This window comes from Tenrec ecaudatus, chromosome 15 (genome assembly GCF_050624435.1).
Source record: "Tenrec ecaudatus isolate mTenEca1 chromosome 15, mTenEca1.hap1, whole genome shotgun sequence".
Lineage (NCBI taxonomy): Eukaryota > Metazoa > Chordata > Mammalia > Afrosoricida > Tenrecidae > Tenrec > Tenrec ecaudatus.
In genome coordinates, this window is record NC_134544.1 from 41,328,190 (window position 1) to 41,353,578 (window position 25,389).

Genomic DNA, 25,389 nt, shown 5'->3' on the forward strand with positions numbered 1-25,389 from the left:
CAGTACGGTAGGGAGAGAGGACGCAGTCTGCAGTCTGGGGTGACTGGAGTTTTGGCTCACACAGCTTCTGTGCTTCCTTCCACGACACACGGTCCCCAGCTGGTGCTCTGTGTCCTCCCGTGGGCTGCAGCCCTGGGACCCACGCTAGCATTGCTGCCTACCCTGCTGCTGGCTCCCATCATCTTGTCAGGCTTATTTCTTATATTTAATTGGCATTTCAGAACTAGTTGTTTACATATTTATCCCCCCCCCCTTAGACATGGGCTTTCCTAGCCGTGGGGATATTACCTCATTCGCCTTCCTATACAATTGAACATAGAAGGGATTGGCATAGGGTCCCGCTCAGTGGCGATCTTGTGAAGGCACAGGGAAGGGAGAGACTGCTTCCCTTGAGGTCACTGGAGGAGGTGGCAGCACCCCAGGCTTGTGCTTCACCCTTACCCGACTGCACTCATTTTCCCTGCATGCGCGGCACCGAGCCAGGGAGGCAGGATAGGGTAGCTCTGGGCCCTCACCCAGAGTGGTCAAATGCAATTGCTTAACAGGACTCTTCTGTAATCTTTGTAACTTAGGCACAAATATGTATGGATTTATGTCAATCAGGTATAGAGGACCCTAACTAAGGAACTGGACTCTAACCGGGTATGAGAGTCATGTCCGAAGCAGGAACGGGAATCCCATGACCATCATGGAAGAAGAGTCACTACTGGGCACTTGCGAGAGACTCGCCTGAAGTGGTGGAGGCAGCAGAGGCCACAGCACTGAGACCGCAGGAGCGAGCGAGAGGGCAGGAAGGCAGCCTTGAGATGAGGCACCATGGAGGACAGCAGGCCATGGAGGCAGATGTGGCAGTCTGCTTCTGTAAAGCTCCTAAGGGGGCAATTCTATACTGTCCTATTGCATCACTAGGAGTCAGAATCAACTCAACAGCAGTGGACGTCAGCAAAGGAATACTTCCGTTTCCTGTTCCATCAACGTTCTGATGTCCCAGAGCTCTGCAAAAGGATTGATGAGATCATCCAAGGCAAACCCTTGGTACCATGCTTGAAACATACTAAGGATTCAGTAAATGATGGCTAGTATTATGTGGTCAGGAGGTGCAAGGAAGGGTTGGAGTGGCAATTTGGACCCACTCAGAGGTGCCACAAATAAAGACGATCCGCTTCCAACTGGCCAGAACCATGAAAACCTGTGGAGCACAGTTCTACACTGAAATATGGATGAGTCAGAGTGATTCAATATTTCAATGGTAGAATTCTTATCAATGGTAGCCTTGTCCTATTACTAGGAGGCTGAACGGATGCCATCAGAGTATCCACATTCAGCTGGACTGGACGAAAGGCCTCATGACCCAGTGACTGACAAAAGTCAGCCCAGGAGAGCCCTGAAATCCTGTTGCGCATGGGGTCCCCAGGAGGACCAACATGACAGCAAGAGTGTAAGTTAGTAAACAAGAGTGTAAGTTAGTAAAGCTCTTTTTCTTTTCTTATTTTTTTTTAGAAATTTAGAATAACAACCATAAGAAGAAAGCGGACTGGCCACTGAGTTTCTGTTGCTAATGAAACCGTTGATTCCCAGAAGATGCACATTATAAGCCACAAGTTTCAAACTGTGGTTGTGGGGAATGACACAGAGTGAATGCAGTGACCACTTCAGACAGACAGCGAGCCCTGCCAGCTCCTCTTCACAAACAAAGCAGGAGGCGTTCACACAGTCCTTACGCAAAACAGGCCACGGGGAAAGCACTAACTTGACAGTCATTTCTTTTAAAAAATTGTTAAGTACGAAAGAAAAACACAAAAGTAACACACCTCCCAATTCTGCTTAGAACTCTAGATAAGGGAAAGAGCGAGAGAATCGCAGTGTAAATAATTCATATCCAGTCTCATGTGTCTGAATGAAGAGGCTCTTACACTACTGGCATTCACTACCTTGAACGCCTTTATTCTGCAGTTTTTCTACCGCAGAAGCGTTTTATCACCATTTCAAAACTCTTCAAACTGACTGCCATTGCATTCATTCCAACTCAGTGACCCTATAAGACAGAGTAGAATTGTTCCTTAGGGTTTCTGAGACTTAAAATTAATCTTTATGGGAGCAGACAGTCTCTTCTTTCTCCCAACGAGCAACCGGTGGATATGAACTTGTGATCTTAAGGTTAGCAGCTCCGTATGTAGGCACTACACCACCAGGGCCCCCTGTACGGCCATTCCATGTATCTATTTATTCTTCATTTTATAAACTTAAGAGTTTTCCATAGTCCAAGAGGCAGCTGTTTGAACAGAATTAAGGGGGTGGTGTATGGTTTAAAATCAGAAAACATGGGTGTCAGAGTGGTATCCTGTTACCATATGTAATTCAATCTGTAAGTGAGCAGAGAAGCTGAACAATATGAAGAACAAGGAATGGAGACTGGAGGAAGGCACATAAACAACCTGTGATATGCCGATGACACCATCTTGTTTGCTGCAAGTGAGGAGGACTTGAAGCATTTACTGGTGATATATTAAAAACCAGTCTTCAGTATGCATTACTGTTCAGCACAAAGAAAACGCAAATCCTCACAACTGGATCGTCAATGTTTGAAGCAGTCAAGGACCTCATTCTACTGGACGCCACAATCAATGCTCCTTCCTGGAAGCAGCAGTCAAGAAACCCAATTGTATTAGTCTGGGTAGACTAGAGAAAAATTCATAAACATGCATATGCTTAAGAAAGAGTTTAATGTACAAGAGGAAGTGAACATTGAGAAAGTATCCCAACCCAGTCCAGTCTAAGTCCATAAGTCTGATACTAGCCCATATGTCAGATACCGATCTATAAAGTCTTCTTCAGACTCACGAAGCATGCAATGTTGCCGAATGCAGAACGATCACAGGCCAGTGGGTAGAAAATCTTTGGATTCAGAGGTGTTGTAAGCATCTCAGCGCTGGAAGGGGTCTCTACGTGGCTTCTCTGGCTTCAGAGGTCTTTGTGCATCAGGGTAGGTCTATGTGGCTTCTCCAGCTTCGGGCACTAACATAGCTCCATGTGTCTTGTCAGCTGCAATGTCTCCCAGGAAGTGGCAGAGAGAGAAGTGCCTCCCACCTCCAAGGAGAAAGTACCGGATTTCCCAGAATTCACAGGAGAAGGCCATGCCCACATAGCAATCTCATTAATAATTAATAAAAAAGTAAATGTTAAAAATAAATATGTCATTTTGAGGACTAACATGCATCAAATTTCAGCTGGTCTGTTTTCAAACACCTCATGTGCATACACAACTGGGAAAAGGAGGAACAAAAAATAACCGAGGCATCTGAATTATAGTGCTTGTCAAGAATATTGGATGTACCACGGGCTGCTAGCAGAACACACACATTTTCATTAGAAGTACACCCTGAATGCTCCGTGGAAGCAACAGCAGGGAGACTGTATCTCACATACTTTAGTAGAGCACAGGAGGGAGCAGTCCCTGGAGAAGGTCATCATTCGTAAAACAGAAGGTCAACCACAACAGGAGGAAGGCCCTGGATGAGATGTACTGGCTCAGTGACGGCAGCAGTGGGCTCAAACAATGCCATGGTCGTGAGCAGGGTACAGGAGTGGAAAACTCTCACTGTGTTGTTCTTAGGGTCATGGTCATGATGAGTCATTACTGACTTGATGGTACCTTATAGCCGCCAGCACCCCATCATTTTCTAATGAGTGTAGTCCTGGTGATACAATGGTGAAGGTGGTTTAGTGATCAGACAATAACCCAAAAGTTGGTCATTCAACCCACCGGGCCCTCCCAGGGAGAAAATCCTGGCAATCGACTCCTTAACAGATGAGAGCTGAGGAAATCCTCTGGGAAGTTCCACGCTGTCCTATGGGGTTGCTATGGGTTGGAATAGACACTGTGGCACACAATCGCAATAACAGCCGGACACTGATTGTGGTTTCTGGCTGCAGGGGAGTGGGCTCCAGACCCAGGGTGACCCTAAACATAATAGAACCAGTCCTGAGTCATCTATCACCAGGATCCATTGGGAATAGGGCCATTTTGATCCATAGGGTTTTCATTGGCTGATTTTCCGGAGTAGTCCATTAGGGCCGTCTTCCTCCTTGGTCTAAGTCTCAAGGTGCTACTAAAATCCCCCTCAGCATCACAGCGCCCAAGCTTCCAGTGCCAGATGGGTGGCAGCAGCACCTGAGGTGTACTGGTGGGGTTTGGACCCACGTGTCCTGCTGGGAAGGTTAAAATTCCCCCCAGTCATTGGATAGATTTTATATCAGTCCATTATACACATAATGTACAGCTATCAGGCACTTTGGGCCCTTCTGGATATGTGTGGTGGCAAAGACTCCATGACCACAGATCGTCCCTCGAAGAGGGACCCACATATAAGGCTGAGTCTGCTGTGAGGTATTATCTGTGCTTCACCGTCACGCTAGTCAGTACTTTGTTCAGCCCCTGCTTTCCGTTCAGAGGGTGGGGTGACATGTGAAACACAGTACCTGGAGCAGGGACACCGGTGAACAACGAACAGGAAGGGATATGGAATTTCAGACAGTGAGGGAGGCACTTAAGCATTTGAAAGGCTTGCGGCTTGTAAATAATGGTGAGCAGGTGTTCATTCGGTTATTTTTAAACTGAATGCCCCACCGGATGGCTTTTTTTTCAGGTTAGAGATGAGGACGGACCTCATTTCATAATACAAAAATTCTGGCCCGTACTCACTACCAGACTAAAAGACATTCGCATTCTACTTTGTTCATCAGAAACAAAGAGCATTTTCAGAAGCTGTTGGAGAGAGGGCTTTCTACTCCCTTGGCATCAATTCCATGGCAGTGAATTTTTTTTATATGAGCCACTCATATAACATGTAATCCCAATAAAGACACCGCTATGTGTTCATATGTTTCTCAAAGCACATAGTGAGCAGAAAGAAACTTTAAGTCCCATATTCTGTAATTTTGATCACACACTCTTATTATCATATCAATAATATTCAAAATACTAAACTAAAAGATTAAAAAAAATCTATTTCAGGGTTTAGAATAGATTTTGTAAACACTGTAGACAAATGAAAAGTTTAACATGTGCAAAAATAATTTCTAATTATAATATAACCAAGTACAGATAATCTTTTGTATTTACCTATTACTGTCGCTAAGTAAATATGTTTCCTGATTTTAAAACAACTGTTAGTTCTTAAACTGCAGCCTTCCACATTTTATGTGAGTTCACAAACATTCTGACTTCTTTGAAAGGAGACTGCTTTTTCTTTGGAAGAAACTTTCATGGGTTAATGAGCTATGGATATCCCAGTCTGGAAGAGAAACCCTTGTGACAGAGCGGTTACTCATTGGGCTGCTAATCTCAAGGTCATGAGTTCTAAAACACCAGCCACCCCTTGAGAAAAAGATGAGGCTCTCTATTCCTTTTAAAAAAGAGTTTCAGTCCTGGAAACCAATGGAGACAGTTCAACCCTGGCATGTAGGGTCTCTGAGTAGGAATCAGCTCAATGGCAGTGAGTCTGGGACCACTTCCTCTGATGTGCACAGCTGAGTCGTTCCTTGTCTCAGTCTGGAAGCTCTGCTGACACCTGTTCACTCTAGGTCAATGTTTTTCAACCTTCCTAATGCCATGACCCTTTAAAACAGTTCCACATGTTGTGAGGACCCCCCCAACCATAAAATTATTTTCGTTGCTACTTCGTAACTGTAATTTTGCTACTGTTATGAATCATCATGGAAATACCTGGTATGCAGGATGTATTTTCTTTGTTACAAATTGAACAGAATTAAAGCATAGTGATTAATCAAAACACACTACAAATCAATGAAATTTTGTCTTGAAGCATGGTGTAGCATGGGTAACAGTCTTCATGTCTCGGCGTATCTGCATGTTGGTGGGCCCGCCTGGAGAGTGATAGAGGAGCAGTGTCTCAGTTCCTAAGGCCATCGGAAATATGTGTTTTCTGATGGTCTTAGGTGGCCCCTGTGAAAGTGTCATTCAACCCCCAAAGGGGTTGTGACCCACCGATTGAGAACCCCTGCGGTGATCCTGCTGGCATGTGACACAGCTTCCAGATCACAGTCACACACAAGCCACCGCAGTCCGACCAGCGGACAGCACAGTGGTGGGCTTCTTTACTTGTACTGTCGCAATACACATTAGCGGGAAGGCCTTTGAGTTCACCTCTCTATGCTTCTTCAGGCCCCAACACACAACCCAATACCCCCATTTAGAAAGAATGGCACGAAAGACAGGCATTTCAGTTGTTGGTGGTGTTTTCTTCGGAAGGAAATAAGCATTTTTAATTTTAGTGATTAATTCCACTCTTCTCATTCTCCCTGGTTTTCCTGTGATTCCATATTGCTTTAAGATGACCTTTCGAGAAGGGGAGAGATATTTAAGTTTTTTTAAAAACTGAGCTTGAAAATTGAAACTCTATCAATGCTGAGATATTCACCCTCCCTAAGGAAACCGAACTAACAGAATCATTGGCATTTGAAATTGTGTGAGTACTAGCAGACGTTTCCTTCCATCCCCTGTAAAATGTAGTTTGGAGACATTAAGATCTGATCACATGGCTTTTACGGTCCTTCTCCCAAATCCTGTGAGATCACCGAAGCCAAGTCAACTACAGCTCATCATGACCCTCCAGGAGGGAGGAGAACTGGCCCTTTGGGTTCCCAGGGCTGTCAGATTTACAGGAGCAGACTGTGACACCTTTCTTCTGCAGAACTGCTGCCAGCTTTGAGTTGTTGGCCTTTTGGTTATCAGCCCAGTGCTTAACCATTGTGCCACCAGGTTTCCTCCTCAACCACTGAGAAGGGAATCATGCTAAATGCCTATTTTCATGCCTCTGATTTCTATTTAAAAAAATCATTTTATTGGGGGCTCATACAATTCTTATCACAATCCATTGTGTCCAGCACATTTGTACATTTGTTGCCATCATCATTCTCAAGACATTTGCCTTTTACTTGAGCCCTTAATATCGGCTGCTCATTTTCTTCCTCTCTCCCCACTCCCCCTACCTTGTGAACCCTTCACAATACATAAATTATTATTATTTTGTCATATGTTACAGGGAGGAGGCTATACACCTAGATTCTTGTAATCGGTTCCTCCTTTCCACCTCACATTCCCTCCATCCTCCAGGCATTGCCACTCTCACCACTGGTCCTGAAGGAGTCATTTGTCCTGGATTCCCTGTGTTTCCAGTTGCTATTGGTACCAATGTACATCCCTGGTCTGGCCAGATTTGTAAGGTAGAATTGGAATCATGATAGTGGGGGCGGGGGGGAGGAAGCATTTAAGAACTAGAGGAAAGTTATGTTTCATCGTTGCTACCCTGCATCCTTAGCCCCTTCTGGGAAGGCTATTCTTTAGCTAGCCCATTAGAAGCATCTAGGATGCTTAGTGGAGAATTAAGGTTACGTTCATGCAGCTGGATCGAATATCAACATTTCACTTATTCGTTTATGTCCTTTGGGCTTTCTGACATGCCTCTTCTGGTTACTAGGTAACTACAGCTGATTGCTGCTGGTAAACAGTAAGCAGGAGCTCTGCGCGTGACTCCGAGAAGGGGATCTGCATGTTTGAATGAGGGGTCCATCAGAAGCTGCTCTCGGGCTATTGTCTTTATTAGATAAGAAAAAAATAAGTGTTCTAACGATCTGTCAGAGATGACTTATCAGATCTTCCGTAAGAAACATTTGCACTTACAAACGACAGCCTTATACAGAACACTCCCAAACTCAAACTCCCAACACACTGTCACTGAGTCGTCTGACCCATAGCAACCTTATAGAACAACCTAGACCTGCTCCTTCGGGCTGCTAGGACCGTCACCCACTGCCTCTTCTTTCTGCTGTGGAACAGCTGATGGGTTTCAATCACCAACCCCGATGTCGGCAGTTTGAAGATTAGCCAGCTATGCCACCAGGGCACCCCGTAGCAGCCTGAGAGCAGATGTTAAAGGGGAAACTCAAATCAATCAATTTTATGAGACGAATTCCTGTTACGATCTGAGTGTAGGACAGGGGGTTCTAAGTCTTGCTTCTTAGGCTCTTTCACTCCTTGACTTGAAGAAAAGCATCCAGGAGAAAGGGGGAATTTTTCCTACTGGGATAGTTGTATCACTCAGTCTGTTATTGGTGTAAATGTTCAACAACTTGGCTACTAACCCAAAGGTTGGAAGTTCAAGTCCACCCCAAGGTTCCTTGGAGAAAGGCCTGAAGATCTACTTCTTAAAGATCAATGACCGAATTCCTATGGAACACTAATCTGTTCCGACACGCATGTGCTATCAACAGGCAGTGCCAACTCAACAGCAGCCAAGGACAATTCTGTGCCTGTCCATACATTCTGCACAGGTCTTGTGACCAAAGAGAAGTCAGTGTCAAGGGGCTGCCAGAGAGGCAGGTGGCAGCATTCCTTGTTCTCCTCTGGGGGGGCACTCTGGGTCTTATGGGAAGAATAGGAACTGAGGGGGCCCACATCTGTACTAGTATAAAACCAGGACCACTGTAGCTGAGGTCATGAGAGACTCACATGCTGGGGCTCAGTGGGAATGATACAACTTATTTAGAGTGTACTAATATTTTTTCTTCCCCAAATATGCAATTGTGGATGTTACTACACTGGGAACCTCAATTCAATATCAGGAGGGTGCCACGTGATTCTCAGTTTGTGTATATGTACTGTAAATGAGTGATAAAATAATAAAAACCCATGCTAAGAAAAAGACGACTAACTTACTTATTATCTAAGTAGGGCAGTACGATAAAGACTGCATTTTTCTGAATCTGAAAGCATATTAGGCACACACATAAACAATTCGGTGCCATTTCTAACCCACTGTTAGAGAACTGTTAGGGATTGATAGAATTGAGATCAGCTTTGGTAAGTTCGATTTATAAGCTTCAGTGTTTAAAATTTTGCTAAAATGCACTCTGTACAGATTTAAAAGTTATGCTTTGAAAATTACAAAAATCAGTTGATGGTTAGAATGTAAGTTAAAACGATAAACTGTCACTACTGCGAATGCATTTGCTTTAAAGCACATTGTTATTAATGTCTGAAAGCCACCATCCTTCTTAGTTTCTGACAAAGAAACAGTGATGAACCCACTCTCGTGAGGATCGATTTCTAAAAGACATTTTTATAAAGGTAAACAGCAATCTGTAACACAACCCAATTTAACACGTCAGGGATATTACCTGGGAATGTGAATAAAATGACTATAGTTTCTAAAATACGATATCTTTATCTTACTCAAAGATAGCCAGATTATAGTATAGATATGCTGTTCATATTTACTTCTTCCATGTATAGAAGGTCTATGTAAACAGGAGATAGCTCAAAGACAAGGTGTTTGTGTAGTCATGTACCACCAACATAGACATGCATCTTTTCATGGAGAGATATAAAGTGTTTCTAGATTGCATTGTTTTAATTTGTTTAAGTAACAATGTTACAGTTGACTCAGTTGCCATTTTTCACAGTACATAATGCCTGTCATTGCTTGCAAGTTATATTTAGCATGACTATTTTAGGACGAAATCGTTGCTGATGTAAGACAGATCTTGACTGAAAGCAGAGATTACCAGAAAGTTGTTTATTTGTGTTTTTTTAACAACGTGAGTACAAAGATATTTGTGTAGATCACAATAAATTAAGGATAAAGATGTGAAGGACAGGAATTATAGAGCCCTTAATCATGTCCCTGCAAAACCTATACATCAACCCAAAAACCAGTCCTTTGAATAGAAAAAGGTGATACTGCATGGTTAAAAATGAGAGAAGATGTGTGTCCGGGTTGACTACTCTCCCAGTACTTATTCAATCTGTATGTTGAACTAAGAATCTAAGAAACTGCACCGTATCTGGAAGCATGCAGCATCAGAGTTGAAGGAAGATGTGGTAACAACCTGTGATATGCAGATGACACACCTTGCCTGGTGAAAGTAAGATCTGAAGCCCTTGCTGATGAAGATAAAGGAGGATAGTCTTCAGTAAGGATCACAACTCAACATAAAGAAATAAACATGTTCACAACTGGACTGATAAGCAACCACATAATAAATGGTGAAAATATTTCAGTTGTCAAGGAACTGATTTTATTTGGATCCAAAATCAACAACCAAAGCAGCAGCAGTTAAGAAATCAAATGAAGCATTAGGCATATCATCCACAAAAGACATCTTTAATGTCTTAAAGAGCAAAGATGTAACATTGAAGAATAAGATGGGTGTGCCTCCCCCAGGACCCAGCATGTGCAGTGGCCTCACAGGGATGCCAAAGCTGGACAAGGAAGACTGACAACAAATGGATGCTTTTGAATTTGTGTTGGTAAAGAACAGCGACTACACCAACTGCAAGAGTACACAAATCTTTACTGGACTAAGTATAGCTAGAGTGCTCTTTCAAAAAGAAGATGGTGAGATTTTGTCTCACTTACTTTGCTTAAGTTATCAAGAGGGACTCTTCCCTGGACAAGGACATCATGCTTCTTAAAGTAGAGGGTCAACAAAAAAGAAGCGTCTCCATGAGATGGATGCACATCGTGACTGCAAGCACGGGCCCAGACCAGTGGTGAGATTCAACTAGTTCACCACCAATTCGCTGCTCTGGTGACCTTTTAAGTATGAAAAAAGATACACGGAATGATACTTTATTCTTACATACAGGTAATAGTAAGAACAATAAAAGAAGTGCATAAAACTAGATAATATTATCAGAAAGAGTTTAAAACTATTAACAAAAAGAAATAATACCAGTCGAAACCCAATAAAACTGCTTCCATGTTGGTTCCTGATTCGTGTCCTCACTTGCAATATTCTTCCCTTCTGTCCGGGCATCGTGGGCTGTGTGGTTTATCCTCACCTGTCTTTGCACTGTGGGAGTTGGATCCTAGCCCATTAATGTTGGGCTAATTAGACAACAGTCACTGTGTCTGACATTAAAAATATTAAGTGATTCCTCCTGTCTGAATATATTATGTTCATATTTGAAAACCTCTTTCACGACTCAGCAATTGTTCTGACAATATTTCTAGCTCTTTGAACACCTGCAGGAATTGTACAACTGACTCATAATATTCCATGGGGTGCACAACACAAAGCGGAAAAAAATGTGAGTGTGTCACCCTCTGGTGGTTTAGCGCTTCTCCTCTTGACGTGATGTATTTGTTTACTGAAGCAAGAAACACAGGGAATAAAATGTAGTATTTCATCAAAAGTATAACAAGTTTATGAAATCAATCAATATAACAAGGATAGTTCCATCTATTTCTTCTGCTTATGGATATTTTTATAGCGATGGGTAAAGGAACTGTACTACAGGGATGGGTAAAGGAACTGTACTACAGGCGCTTAGAATACTCTGCTGCACAGGTGAACGTTTTAAAATAGAGTAAAGAATGTAAATTTGTGATTTTCACTTTGGGTGAGGGTCCAGCCCCCATTGTAGAGAGAACTCTGATGACAAGCACCATTTTAACAACTGGTTCTACATACTCAACAGAAAATTAGATATCGTTCTGCCAAACCAGGGTGGCTGGGCTGAGTCCCACCACTGGCTCACACATGGCACTGAGTATGAGGATGGGGCCGAGCTGGGCAGCGTTTAGTTCTGTGCGCTGCCCGCAGTGCGGCCATGGGTTGGAATGGACGCTGGCATCAAGTCACAACAACAACCACTATTTTAGTATTTCCATTTAAAGGCAGTTTGGAATCTTTACACTGAGTTTTATACATACACATAATTACGCACAGGCACAGGATCTACAGACATGATACACATAGCAAGTAAGTTGTGGACCACGAAGATATTTTGGGTTTTTTTTTTTGCCTGGCCATAAAATAAGAATGCATCTCATATGTCATTAGTATTATTTCATATCCTATTTCATGAAGAGTGAATCTACTTCTGTGAATTGCAAATACAATTTCAACCTTATTTTCTCAGTCTTCTTTTCCATTCAGCTCTCACCCAGGTCAGCAGGTTCAAAACCACCAGTCCCTCCTCTGATGAAAGACACAGCTTTCTACATCTGGAAACCAACTGTCTCGCCAATTCCCAGGGGCAGTTCTGCCCTGTCCGGTAGGGGTTGCTCTGAGTCAGCACTGACTCTGTGGCAAAGAGCGAGTCTCTCTGATGCTCAGAGAGCCCCGCGATGTCATGGTTACACACTGGGCTTCGATCCCTAAGGTTCGCAGCTTAACACCCCAGCCACACTGAGGGACAAAAGATGGAGCTTTCTATTCCAGTAGAGTTATAGTCTTGGAAACTCACAGGGGCAGGTCTATCCTGTCCTACAGGGTTGCTCTGTGTTGGTGACAACTCGATGGCAGTGAATGAGCTCCGTGACTAACTACTGTCAGATTGATTCCAACTCACAGTGAGCCTCGTGGCCAGTGGCCAGTGGAGGGATTTGTCTGATCAGAGCACACAGGAGCTAATGAGGGGGAAAGGGGAAAAAAAAGGAGGGAAGTACATCCTGGCTTACCGAGCCATGAGAATAATGTTCCTGCTCAGAACAGCAATGCACTGACATGCCCACAGGGCCAGCCTCACCACAGGACACAGCGTTCCTCACTGACCAATAGCACCATTGGGACAACACTAGAGATACACGGTGGGAATTGTGCCTGCTGTGAGCTCACTACGCAGAAGCCAGCCTCTGGGGCATGCAGCAGAGCAGTGGGCAGAGCAGAGCATGAAGTCCCCAAGGATAGAGGCTGTGCCTGGACATGGTACCTCATCCGATTAGACTGGAAAACACTCGTGAAGGACAACAAATAGACCCTGAACTATTTATACATTATTGCATGAGTTGTTGTTGTTATAGCTATTGTTTTACTTTCTATTGTTGCTTTGTTGTACTCAGTCTTGTGATAGTACATAGCATGTCTACCTGGAAGGGATAGGCGGGATAAACAAGACAGAAGGGAGAACAACGGGATGACAGTTCCAGGGGAACATGGGAGTAGGGGAGGCAGGGGAAAGGAAGAGGTGTTAACAAGCCTAGGGACAAGTGAACAACAAGTGATCCAAAATCAGTGGCAAGGAGGGTGTACGAGGTCTGGTAGGGCTGGATCAAGGGCAATGTAGCCGAGATTAATTCCTAAAACCCAAACGAAGGCTGAACATGATAGTGGGACAAGAGGAAAGTACAAAGAAATAGAGGAAAGAACTAGGAGGCAAAGGGTAGTAATAGAGATTTAAATGCAGGCATATACAGATATAAATATATTTAGATACGATGAGGGGGAAATAGATCTATGTACATATATTTATAGGTTTAGTATTAAGAAAACAGATGGACAGTAGGCCCCTGCTCAAGTACTCCTTCAACACAAGAACACTTTGTTCTAACAATATGGCAGTCTGAGATGCTTACCTTTCTGGCATGATCACTGAAGACAATGGGTGCACAAGCAAATGTGGTGAAGAAAGCTGATGGTGCCTGGCTACCAAAAGATATAGCATCTGAAGTCTTAAAGGCCTAAAGATAAACAAGCAGCCATCTAGCTTAGAAACAACAAAACCCACATGGAAGAAGCATACCAGCCTGTCCCAACTCGATCACTGAGGGCAAAGTGGGTGCATAAGCAAAAGTGGTGAAGAAAGCTGATGGTACCCAGTTATCAAAAGATATAGCGTCTGGGGTCTTAAAGGCTTGAAGACAATCAGGCAGCCATCTAGCTAAGAAACAAAGCCCACATGGAAGAAGCACACCAGCCTACCCTGACATGATTGTTGAAGACAAAGAGGGTACATAAGCAAATGTGGTGAAAAAAGCTGATGGTGCCTGACTGTCGAAAAATAATACCCTGTTTACCCCAAAATAAGAGTGTCTTATATTAATTTTTGCTCCCATAGATGCACTAGGTCTTATTTTCAGGGGATGTCTTATTTTTCCATGAAGAAGAATACGGTACACATTTATTATTAAACAACAAAAAAGGAAATTTAGTACCTGTATATGGTACGGTAGTAGTTGTCATCACAAACCAGCATAACTGGACAAACTGTGAATCCTACAATATCAAGAATTTCTTGTTACTCCTGCCCCATGTGACCCACTGTCTAATTGTGAGTCAGCCATACTCCGTCAGGGCAGAGCAAGCAGCAGGTGGCAGCTTGGGCTCTCTGATCAAAAGAGACCTCGCACTTCCTGTCTGCTTCAGCTGCGCTGCGGCCAACAGTGAATTGCACAGTGGTGCCTGCAGCTACGGTCCAGAGTCCAGAGTTATGGTAGCTTCAGGGGGCCTTAGTATCGTGGAGGCCTTATTTTCAGGGCGGTCTTATTTTCAGGGGGATGCCTTATATTACAGCGAGAGGCAAAACTGTAAGTAGGTCTTATTTTCGGGGGATGTCCTACATTTGGAGAAACACGGTAGAATCTGGGGTCCTATTGGCTGGAAGATAAACAAGGGGCCATCTAACTGAGAAACAACAAAGCCCTCATGTAAGAAGCACACCAGCCTGTGAGATCACAAGGCATAGAAGGGATCAGGCAACAGGCATCAAAGACCCCCCCACGCCCAAATCATAGCATTGTGAATGAGGGGGAGTGCAGAGTAGGGATCCAGGGCCCATCTGTGGGAAATTGGAAATCCCCTTGCAGAAGGGCTGCGGGGAGGAGATGAGCCAGTCAGGGTGAAGTGTAGCAATGATGAAATATACAAAATTCCTCTAGTTCTTGAATGCTTCCACCCTCAAACTATCATGATCCCAATTCTACCTTACATATCCAGCTGGACTGGAGGATGTACACTGGCACAGATAGGTACTGGAAATCCAGGAAATCCAGAACAGATGAACCCCTCAGGACCAGTGGTGAGAGTGGTGATCCTGGGAGGGTGGAGGGAAGGTGAGGGAGAAAGGGGGAACAGATTACAAGGTCTACATATAACCTCTTCCTAGGGGATGGACAGCAGAGAAATGGATGAGGGGAGACGTTGGATGGTGTAAGAGATGACAAAATAACAATTTATAAATTATCAAGGGTTCATAAGGGAGGGGGGAACGGGGAGGGAGGGGAAAAACCAGGAGTTGATACCAAGGGCTCAAGTAGAAAGCAGGTGTTCTGAGAATGATGATGGCAACATATTTACAAATGTGCTTGACACAATTGATGTATGTATGGATTGTGATAAGAGTTGCAAGAGCACTAATAAAATGATTTAAAAATGAAAATAATTTACAAATATTACCTAGTTTATTGTATGATGAAGAGGTGCTATGGGAGGAGACTCTCAGGCCTTGCTGTGGCTTTGCTGCTAATTATTGCCATCAGTCATTTGAGTCTCAACTATCTCAAATGTGCCCTTAGGGGGTCTGGGCTAGATCATTTAAAATATCCCTCTACTGGTATACCTTCTGTGACTCTTGGGCATTAACTGGGTCAAATCTAACTAAGATATGACTTGGTTTGGCTTCCCAGGTGCCGAGCACAGAGCTAGGAAATGTTAAAGATATTCAGTATATGTTTTAAATCAAATGGATGGACTAATTAATGATAATTATAGGTTTCAATACTATTTAAATCTCATTAGAGTTTTCTACAAAGGAAGGAAATTTGGATACTGGTTATCTTTGGATACTGGTTTCCTCAATTAAAATAAAGTCAGATTTTGAAAAAGTAAACACGTTGAGGTTGATTCATATCAATTATCTTTCTTCTATGAGGCAAATAGGTCCCTGAGGAGCACACACAAGTTGTGTGTGGCTATCAATCAAAAAAGGTTGCCTCTTGGCACACACCTAGTGACACTAGAGAAGACAACCTTGTGAGCCATGGGACTCCAAAACCCCAAATTCCCTGCACAATCTGACCCAGCCACTCAATAGGACAGAGCAGAACTGCCCCCTTTGAGTTGCCAAGGTTGTACATCTTTATAGGAGAAGAAAGACTCATGTTTTTCCCCTGGAGTGGTTCATGGTCTCAAACTGCTGACCCTGTGGTTAGCAGCCCAACACATAACCTACTAGGCCACCAGCCATTAAACACTCTGTAGAGTGTAGTTCTACTCTGGGGCCGCCATGAATTAGAATAGACATGGTTGCAATGAGTCGAGGTCATGGAATTGTATTATTAAAAAAAAAAGATGGAGAGGGAGTAAGCATATTCTCTTCGGGAGTTTAATTTCTATTTTGCATAGTGTCAGATTTTTTAAAAAAACAACGTTGAGGTTTATGCATATCAAGTATTATTCTTATATGATTTGAATAGGTCCCTGGGTAGTCTGTGCTTTGAACAAACTGTTTCATAATTAGTCATAAATATTCATTTCATAAATACTCTTAAATAGGAAAGAGGAAAACAGACATCAATCCTTGCTCCTGTGGTAATTCTAGTATAAGATTTAGCCCCCAAATTCTGCCACTCGACAACACTTTCACATCACCGTTTCCAGGTTGATGCTCACCACAATCCAGAACTACAAGGAGCTGCTTCTTTTGAACTCTTGTTAAATAGAAATAGAGCTACTTTGGGGCTCACCCTAAGCAAAAACCTATTTGCCAATGAGGAAAGGATCTGTGAATTTATAAAGAGCGTTGAATGTTTTGAGTGGCAAATTGGAGCCCCACAAATTACAGGCCATCTTCTTAAGGGATGAAACTGGAACACTCGTTTGGAGAAGGAGTTTGCTGTTGTTGAAAGACACGACTTAACATTTTCAGTTTGTCCTTCATGAGAAATAGGGTATTGGCAAATTCCCCAAATTCCTTGAACTCTATTTTCCTTACTTGGATAGCAGGAAAAATAGCAGTGAATCTGAGGAGTTGTTATGAAGATGAAATAAAATCATACATCTAGAGCATCTGTATTAGTACTTGACACTGAGTAGATTCCCCTGTGAAGAAACCAAACTCTGCCATCAAGTTGATGTGGACGCATAATGACCCTCTAGGACAGGATAGACCTGCAATTCTTTATGGAAGTAAAAAGCTCCATCGTTCTCCCAAGGAGTGGCTGGTGGTTTTGAACTGCTTACCCTTGCAGTTAGCAAGCAGCCCAATGCATAACTACTACACCCCCAGGGTTCCATTCCCCAGTGGAGCTCTCAGTTTGTGTGAAATAGTTAGATGCTTATCGCCCTGAAACTACGTCAGCTGATTTCAATAGAGGCCGTCCACACTCCACTGAAAACTAACATGGAAGAATATTCTGAGGTAGGGTATTAAAAGAGTGAAAACAAACACAAGGCCACTTTCTTCTTATTGTTATTCTAAATTTCTAAACACAAAATCACGATGGAGAGAGAGGCAGACATAAACTAAGAAATGACAACACGAAGTACTGAGCGGTTAGAACAGAGGCGGCTTGTCGTCCCACTGTCTACAGTAGGAGCTGCTCTCTCAGAAACACACCAGAGGCTTTGTGATGGATAAAAGGACCTGTGCTACTCTATCTCCACCCAATATATGTCAAATTCCTCTTCCCTGTACCTGTCCACAGGAATAAACTTGGAAATAGGTGTTTTCTTTTATGTTAACAAGGTTTTAACAGTGTGGCTGGATCCTCAACCTAATCCCTCCTGAGTTCCTAAAAGAGTAAGAAGGACATAAAGGCAGGGCAGACCGCAAAGGGATGCTAAGAATGACCAGCAGCCACCAAAACCTAGCAGCAAGGCCGTAGTGAGACTCAAATGTGGATTTTAGCCTCCAGAACCGTGAGAAAACAAATTTCTGTTCTTCAAAGCCACCCACGTGTGGCGCTCCTGTTGCAGCCGCTTTCGGTGACTAAGACAGTCTGTGTGACTACAGACCGAGTCCCGGAGCTGCTGGACCAGGAGGAACCCATCAATGTCACCGAGAGTGAAGCAACAGCTGGGACAGATTGTGAGACATGAATAGGATGTTGCAAGTTGCTAAAGAATGCAGGGGTGCATGTGAGTGGCAGGGATTTGGAGAGGTGCTGATGGAGGGAAAGTTCAGGCAGAGAAGCAGCGCTCACCAAAGCAAAAGCCCAGATAGCCAGGCTCAGAGCAGGAAACTATCCCTCCATTAGCCAAGGTCAACTGATGACTAACAAGGGCGGGAAGTGAGACCCAACAGAGCGACTGTGCCTAAGGAAGTGACATGCTAAGGAAGTCAGACAGAGCGTTCCTTATTAAACAGTTGATTGTGACAGTAATTTGAGACTTGTTATTATTCCAATTTTAAAGTTAAAATAACTTGATGATTATATCACTTCCCCAATTATTTACCTCTGGAAGATTACTTAATTCCCTAGGCATCAATTTCTTCATCCTTGAAAAGGGAGATAATAACGCACATGAAATACAGTGTGTGGCGTAAAGTAAGACCTCAATAAGCATTAGCCACTGCTACTTTGTACTTTTGACTTTATTCAGCAATCACACACTTAGTCTCCAGTGTGGTCATCACTGAGCCAGTGTCCAGGGACACAAAGATGGATAACAGATGATTCCTGCCTGTCAACACATTCGATGCTGCCAGCATTACACTCTGTGGCTTAGTGGAAGCACCGCAGACTACATTTTGTTGAATTTTCTAGAGCTAATTGGGCAACAGTGACTTCAAACCTCCCTGGACAACATTGCTTATGATTGTAAGAGCTCACATTTCCTCCTTGCCCCCCTGAATTCTCTTTCCTCTGACCCATTTGACAACAGCACAAAGTCAATGAGTTTATTTCAGTGCCTTCTCCCATTCAAGGAGCCTGATGGTGTACTGGATATGAGTTGGGCAGCTAATCACAAGGTCATCAGTTCAAAAACTACCATCTGCTCGGTGGGAGCAAGAGGGGATTTCTACTTCTGTGACAGGTCGAGTCTCTTCTGCCCTGTTCGACTGGGTCACTATGGGCGGGAATGGACTCCACTGCAGTGAGCTAAGTGTTGCCCACGCAGGTCTGCCAACCTCTCAGCAATGGCACTTAACATCGATGGCCTCGGGGGTCTCTCTTTTTCTTATTCATTAGATTTCTGTGTGAAGTAGCATATATTATTAATGAGTGCATTTTATAGGATTTCATAAAGTCGCGCTTCCATAGGCTGGGAGAAATGTTCATGATTAGAGTTTTTAACCAGGGAACGTCACATATACGTAGAGTGGGTCCTAAAGCTAATCTTTTCTGGGTTGTAACAATAATAGAATTGACACAAAGGCACATCCAGGGAGAAGAGAGACCTCAGGCGAGGACTTGTCTGCAGGCATTCATTGCTTCTTGACCTGCACCATATGTTAGGCCCCAACCATAGACCTCCAAACTTTAGGATGATGAAGAGGACCACATCCCTCTGTCCATGATGATATACCCGCACACTGTCTGAAAGGGTTTGGAATTGGGCATTGCCCTTTCAACCTTAGTGTTGCTAGAATGGATGCACCGTACATGAGCATGGTCAGATGAGCGATCACCATCACCTCTGAGGGAAAAATAGCAAAAGAAAATGTCTATGTATGTAAATGGGCAGGAATGAAACTAGCCAGACATGTAGACTCAAGATGACCAAATGTAGTATGTAAATGATTAAGCACAAAGCTACTTTTCCTGTCGAACATGCCCTGTAGAAGGAGTGGGTATAGTGGGACCGTGGTGAATTGTGTCCAGACAGACAAACACGTGCATTCTGATCATTTTGCTTTCCAATCTTAGAGGAAAGGCAAACCATTCCGATCAGAAGGCATCCTGGAGCAGCCACCAACCATTATGAGGAGAGAGGTCAGACCCTTCACCCAGTAGAACCATCCACGGAGAAGGAGGGTCAGGAACACCGCATTCAAATGTGAGTCTGGCAGACATGAAATTGATGCCCTCATTCTAAGTGTTTACACTGTCCATGTAGAAGTTTATGAAACGTGGATATTTAAAAACACATTTTGCATGTAGCTGGGAGATTTTTAGAATTCTTATTGTGTTGACATATAAATTAAGAAAATTGGCAGTAACTGTGTGAACAGCAAGTCATAAATGCTATCCTATAAACTGTTACAGTCTCGGAAACTCATGGGGGGTGGGGTGTCAAGGTAAGCCAGTACTTACTCAATGGCAATGAAGGGAGGAGATTGTATAGCTTACAATATGACTTTAAATACATTAAGATAAGAAAGATTTTGGTGGAAAATAAAACAGATTTTGCATTTAACTTTTAGTTTTCTTCCAGGGAAACATTCTATTGAGAGGCGTAAGTAATTCCTACTTACTCCTACCCCAGCCACCATTCATTCTGGAAGATATCAATGAAGCACTGAAGGATCACTCTGGGTCCAGCCAGGAAAAGAGAAAGCATTCTACTTATGAAGGGACGTCCAAAGTTCCTGGGCAATTCCATTATCCTTCCATTCAATTTTTCTACCAACAGCTTAAAGCCCCCTGGAATTTAAAGCCGATGGAATTTAATCTAGAGAAATGGGTTCAGAGGTATTGGGGGAAAGGAGCAGATACTGCCGACATTGTATCAACATGGAGGTTAGTAGCAGCATGAAGCCAGCAACACTACAAGAGGTGGAGAGACTGGAGCCCAGGGCTCACCGTCGCTGGGGGAAGCTAAAGACACCTCTGAGTGGAGGAAGAAAAAGGGCCTCAGGGGAAGCCCCGTGGAGCAAGCGGAGCAGGGAGAGGGTGAGGAATGGATCTAAAGGTACAAGCAGGCATGGAACTGGCCCAATTGGGAAACAGGGTTAAGAAAATAAGGTTTTCAGTTTTACTTTCTCCTCTAAGTAACCGTTAACCTTGGCAAATTGATTTACCGATTTTTTTGAAGAGCACAAAGCTCAGCTCTTGAGAACTACATCCAATGAACATCTTAGGAAAGGACGAAAGCACCATTTTATCTCTACGTCCACTTTCAACGAACCAGATTCACACCCCCTTAGGATGACGAGAGAACTGGATGCCTTCCTTCTGGATTGAATCAAAAAGTATCCAGGGAGCCTGTGGGTTAGATTTAGACAGTGCCGACGTTCCGTCGGTTGGATTGTTTTATTCAGACCTGTGACCCTCGGTATGGTCTGATGTTCTGGAAATCACTCGTCTTCAAAGTAGGTAAGAAAGCCACACTTTGAAAGCTGAACTCACAAGGAGATGGAAAGGCACGCGTTTCCTCCATGTGACCACCACTCAATTCCTCCATCCTTCTTCCTTCTGCTGAGAAAGGATAACGGCAGATTTCCTGACGACTAGCAATATGTATTTGTAACATGGAACTGACTGCCATTGAGTTGATTCTGACGCTAGTGGCCCGAGAGGGCCGCACAGAACCACGTTGGTGGGTTTCTGAGACTCCAAATTGGGAAGGGAGGTGAAAGCTTCATCTTTCTCATGTAGATCAGCTGGTGGTTTTGATCTGCCAACCTTGTGGTTAGCAGAGCAACTCAGATGCCACTGGGGTGCCTGTCCCAGAGGGGTAATTAAATAGGAGGATAGAAAACATGTGTGCTTATGCACTTTGTCACCAATCAAAACAGCACTGGCTGTGCATGAGTGTGTGCGTTTGCTTCATGGTACATAGCTGGATAAAAGCTAGTCCATGTAACCTTTGTCATGTTGCATTTTTACTTTAAGCAAATAGTAAAAATCCCCAGTGGCTAACTTCTGGAATGTTATTCCTACCCTCACATGTAGCATTATTAGGATGTAAGCTACCATTATTACCGTAACCTGCTCCTTTATTTGTGTTACTAAAACATGGGTTTATCTCATTATATCTTCTTACTCCAGTGTGATACATGTTTCATATATTTAACAAATAGATGGCCTTTGGAATAGAACAAAGCATGGTGGCATTTGCTTACCAGAAATGGCAAGAGATGTCAAGGCCATTTCTGTATCGCACGCTCCCCGCTTTGGCAAGTTTCAGACAATAAAAATAACAATCCCAAACGAGAGACAGTCTTTCACTGGCCGGCACCCCGCTCAAAGTAGAGACTGGAAGCACTGATAACATAGTTCATCTCATTACTACGATCCTTTCTTCATACAAAGGAGAGAAGCACTTATAGGGGAAAGAGTTAAATGGTTACTTAATTTTTTTTAATCATACAGACTCACCTAAAATTCAGTGAAGAAACAGCATGGACTTTCCCAAACCATCTATTTTCTTTTCTGTGAAATGGCAGCTGATTAGGGCATCGAAGGGTTTCCTGAGCACTTCATCCAGGGACTGGTAGGTCCTATTTATCTGCAACGAGAAAGTACGCTTCCATTTAGCTAAGCAAGTTGTGCTCATGTGCTTACTTCGGAAACAGGAAGTCACACTGGGCAGATCTAGATCATAAGTTATGTTACAAATACTTTTAGCGATTATGGATAGCTTTTAGTACTCGATCCTTGGTCTTCATTTACTAGGGAGACATATTGAGGATAAATATTTCACAGATGAGGATAGGGAGGCCCGGAGGGACACCATGATTAAGATGAAGCAGCTGTTTAGGAACAGATAATATTCTGACATCATTCTGTGTTTTTAGTTGATTAACCTAGAAATAGGATAACATGGAATCCTCTCTATTCCCCAAGGAAGTGGATTTCTGGGCTATTATCCCACCACAATGTCCACGAAAGCCAAGGAAATTATAGTTGAGTTCAGAGTCTTTAGACCAGCTTCTCGTTTCTTTTCTTTTTATTTTAATAAATTATTTTATCAGGGGCTTTTACAGTTCTATAACAATCCATACATCAATTGTCTCAAGCACATTTGTACATACGTTGCCTTCATCATTTCCAAAACATTTCCTTTCCACTTGAGCCCTTGGTATCAGCTGCTTTCCCCCACCCCTCTCCCTCACTCTCCCACCATCGTGAACCCTTGATAATTTATCAATTATTTTTCTTTTCATATCTCACACCTTCCAGTGTCGCCCTTCACCCATGTTTCTGTTGTTTGTCCCCCTGGGGGTGGGGGTTGTATGTAGATCATTGTGATCCGTTTCCCCTTTCTCCCCCCACCTTTCCCCTAAACTCCTGGTATCGCTGCTCTCATTACTGTAGTCTAGCACTTCTTCTAATGCAGTGGTTCTCCACCTTCCTCATGCCGCGACCCTTTAATATGGTTCCTCATGTTGTGGTGACCCCCCCGACCATAAAATGATTTTTGTTGCTACTTCATAACTGTAATGTTGCTACTGTTATGAATCATAATGTAAATATCTGATACGCAGGGTGGATTTTCATTGTTACAAATTGAACAGAATTAAAGCATAGTGATGAAATCCCAAAAACGATATGAATTATAATATTGTGAAACATGTATTTCTAAGGACAAATAAATGAAATTTTGTCTGGATGCCTGGGGCAGCTTGGGTAACAGTCTTCATGCTGGGCACTCGTATGTGGACATATCTGCATGTGGGTGAAGCTGCCTGGAGACAGATAGAGGAGCGATGTCTCGGTTCCTAAGACCGTCTCAGAAATACTTTTTTTCGGGTGATCCTAGGCGACCCCTGTGAAAGGGTCGTTCAACCCACAGGTTCAGAACCGCTGCTCTAATGGTCCCAGCGGGAGCGTGCATGGACATAGTGCCGTTGACCTCCCATACAATTACTATAAGCGAACGCACACCGAAAAACTTGCAGCCAGATCGATCTGGTGGGATGAAGTCCCTCACTACCATTGCTATTGTCCTGGTGACCTCTAACGCCCTTCCCCTGGGGCTGCTCTTCCAGGAGGCAAGCCGAAGGAAGGAAGGACGCTTGGCATAGTGGCTTGAGTTGGGTCACCTGCAAGTGTCCCTACATATACACTTACAAAACATAACCTTCCCATGAAAATTTGGTGAAAATACAAAATAGTGCTGTTCCTGTTTAATTCTTAGATTCGAGGTCAGCTAACTTAATGCTAGACCAGCTAACATGGGCTTAGATAGTCCAGTCTGCTGGAATAAAATATATATCTTGTCTCTTTCATTTAGTGCTATCAGAATCTTCCAGTCTGGGTCTGGATTCGATTGAGTAGCGCATATCCTCTTAGGGAACAACAAAAAAGATGAATTATGTTCCCTTCATTTGGGGGCCATATATTAGGCACACAGGGGAGCCCTGGGGGTGCAGTGGCCACCCATTATGCTGCTCACTACAGAGCTAGCCATTCGAAACCCACAGGGGCAGTTCTACCATATTCTATAGGGTTGCTATGAGGCGGCATTGACTCGATGGCAGGGAGCTTGATTTGGAGTTTAGGAATATAGATTGGGGTGAAATTGTAGGAGAGACTTTTTTTCATATGTTGTTGATGGGAAGAGTTTTGCTTAATAGTAAACATAACCTTTCCCCTCATATTAGCACACCCAAGAGTAGAAGGGGCCATTAGGAGAAAGCAGTGGTCTTCACCCTGAAGGTGTCCGTTTTAATAGAGAGACTTGGGAATCATTCATGGAGTGGGATTTGGTTAAGCTCGCGTGTTCATTACACAAATTGGGCTACACAGCCCTGCTAACAGACCCCTAGAAGCTTGCAGGGAGGCACAGGTGGGACTGGCTTCGGGTGCTCAGCAGTAAGTCCAGCCTTTACCTTCGGGGTACCAGCTGTACTTACCCCTCCCTGCAAGCTTTCCATAGACTCCGTTAGCAATGATCCCTTATGCCATCTTTGCCTAATGTCGACAAAGGCTAGAGTTACTGGGCACAGGGCAACTTTCCACAAGAAAGTAAAGATCCAGTTCAAAACGTCGATATTTGCAAAGTTTAAAACTCTAGATGATTCAAGTTCCTCTCTGTGATCAGACTAGTATGTAAGTTTACCATCAGTTGTATCCACACCTGTGGCGCAGCCCGATTCAAAGTTGCACAGCGTAGGCTCAGTGCCCCTTTGTGGATCTTCCTCTAACCCTTTGCCACATAACCTAAAACACACTGCCCCGTTTAGTGGGTTCCCATTCAAGGTGCCCTATCAGAGAGAGTGGGACTGGCCCACAGGGTCCTCAAGGCTCTCAGTCTTTAGGGCCACAGGCCACCACATCTTTCTATGCCAGCGCAGCTGTTAGGTTCAACCTTGACTGTGGATGAGCAGATGTGCTCTTTGACCGCTGCCCCCAGGGGTACCTCCAACCCCATGCACAACCTTGAAACCTGCTCCTCCTTTTCATGGCCCGAATGCTACATGAAACCCCTCGCATCTCACCTCTTAGGGCGCCCACCCACCCTTTCCCTTCTTTTCATCTAATACACGTTACCAAGTAAAATTGCCCCTATACCCTTATCCCTTCACCAGAATACGCACACCAGGAGGGCAGGGACTATTTCGTTCATATCTTCCTCTCATGTAGCACGGCATCATGAATGAGGGACAATGATCCTGACGAAATGTTTGTTTGACTAAATGATTGACGGTTGAGCACGAAGTCAGCGTTTACTCGCTTGGTTCCTACGCAAAGCAGTTGTTTGAATTTCTTTCAAGAGTCTCATCTGCTTACCACTGGCCTCAGAATGTCAGAG

The 25,389-nt window shown here is 43.7% G+C and overlaps 1 protein-coding gene across 3 annotated transcripts in view; it reads right to left on the reverse strand.

Annotated features, from left to right (window-relative positions):
* The window catches only part of DTNA (dystrobrevin alpha), a 301,290-nt gene that overhangs the window by 201,399 nt on the left and 74,502 nt on the right, over positions 1 to 25,389 (reverse strand). For all 3 annotated transcript variants that reach the window (XM_075532539.1, XM_075532540.1, XM_075532541.1), the window contains exon 2: positions 22,011 to 22,140. The gene's annotated coding sequence lies outside the window, so the exon portion shown is untranslated. The remainder of the gene's footprint in view (positions 1 to 22,010; positions 22,141 to 25,389) is intronic.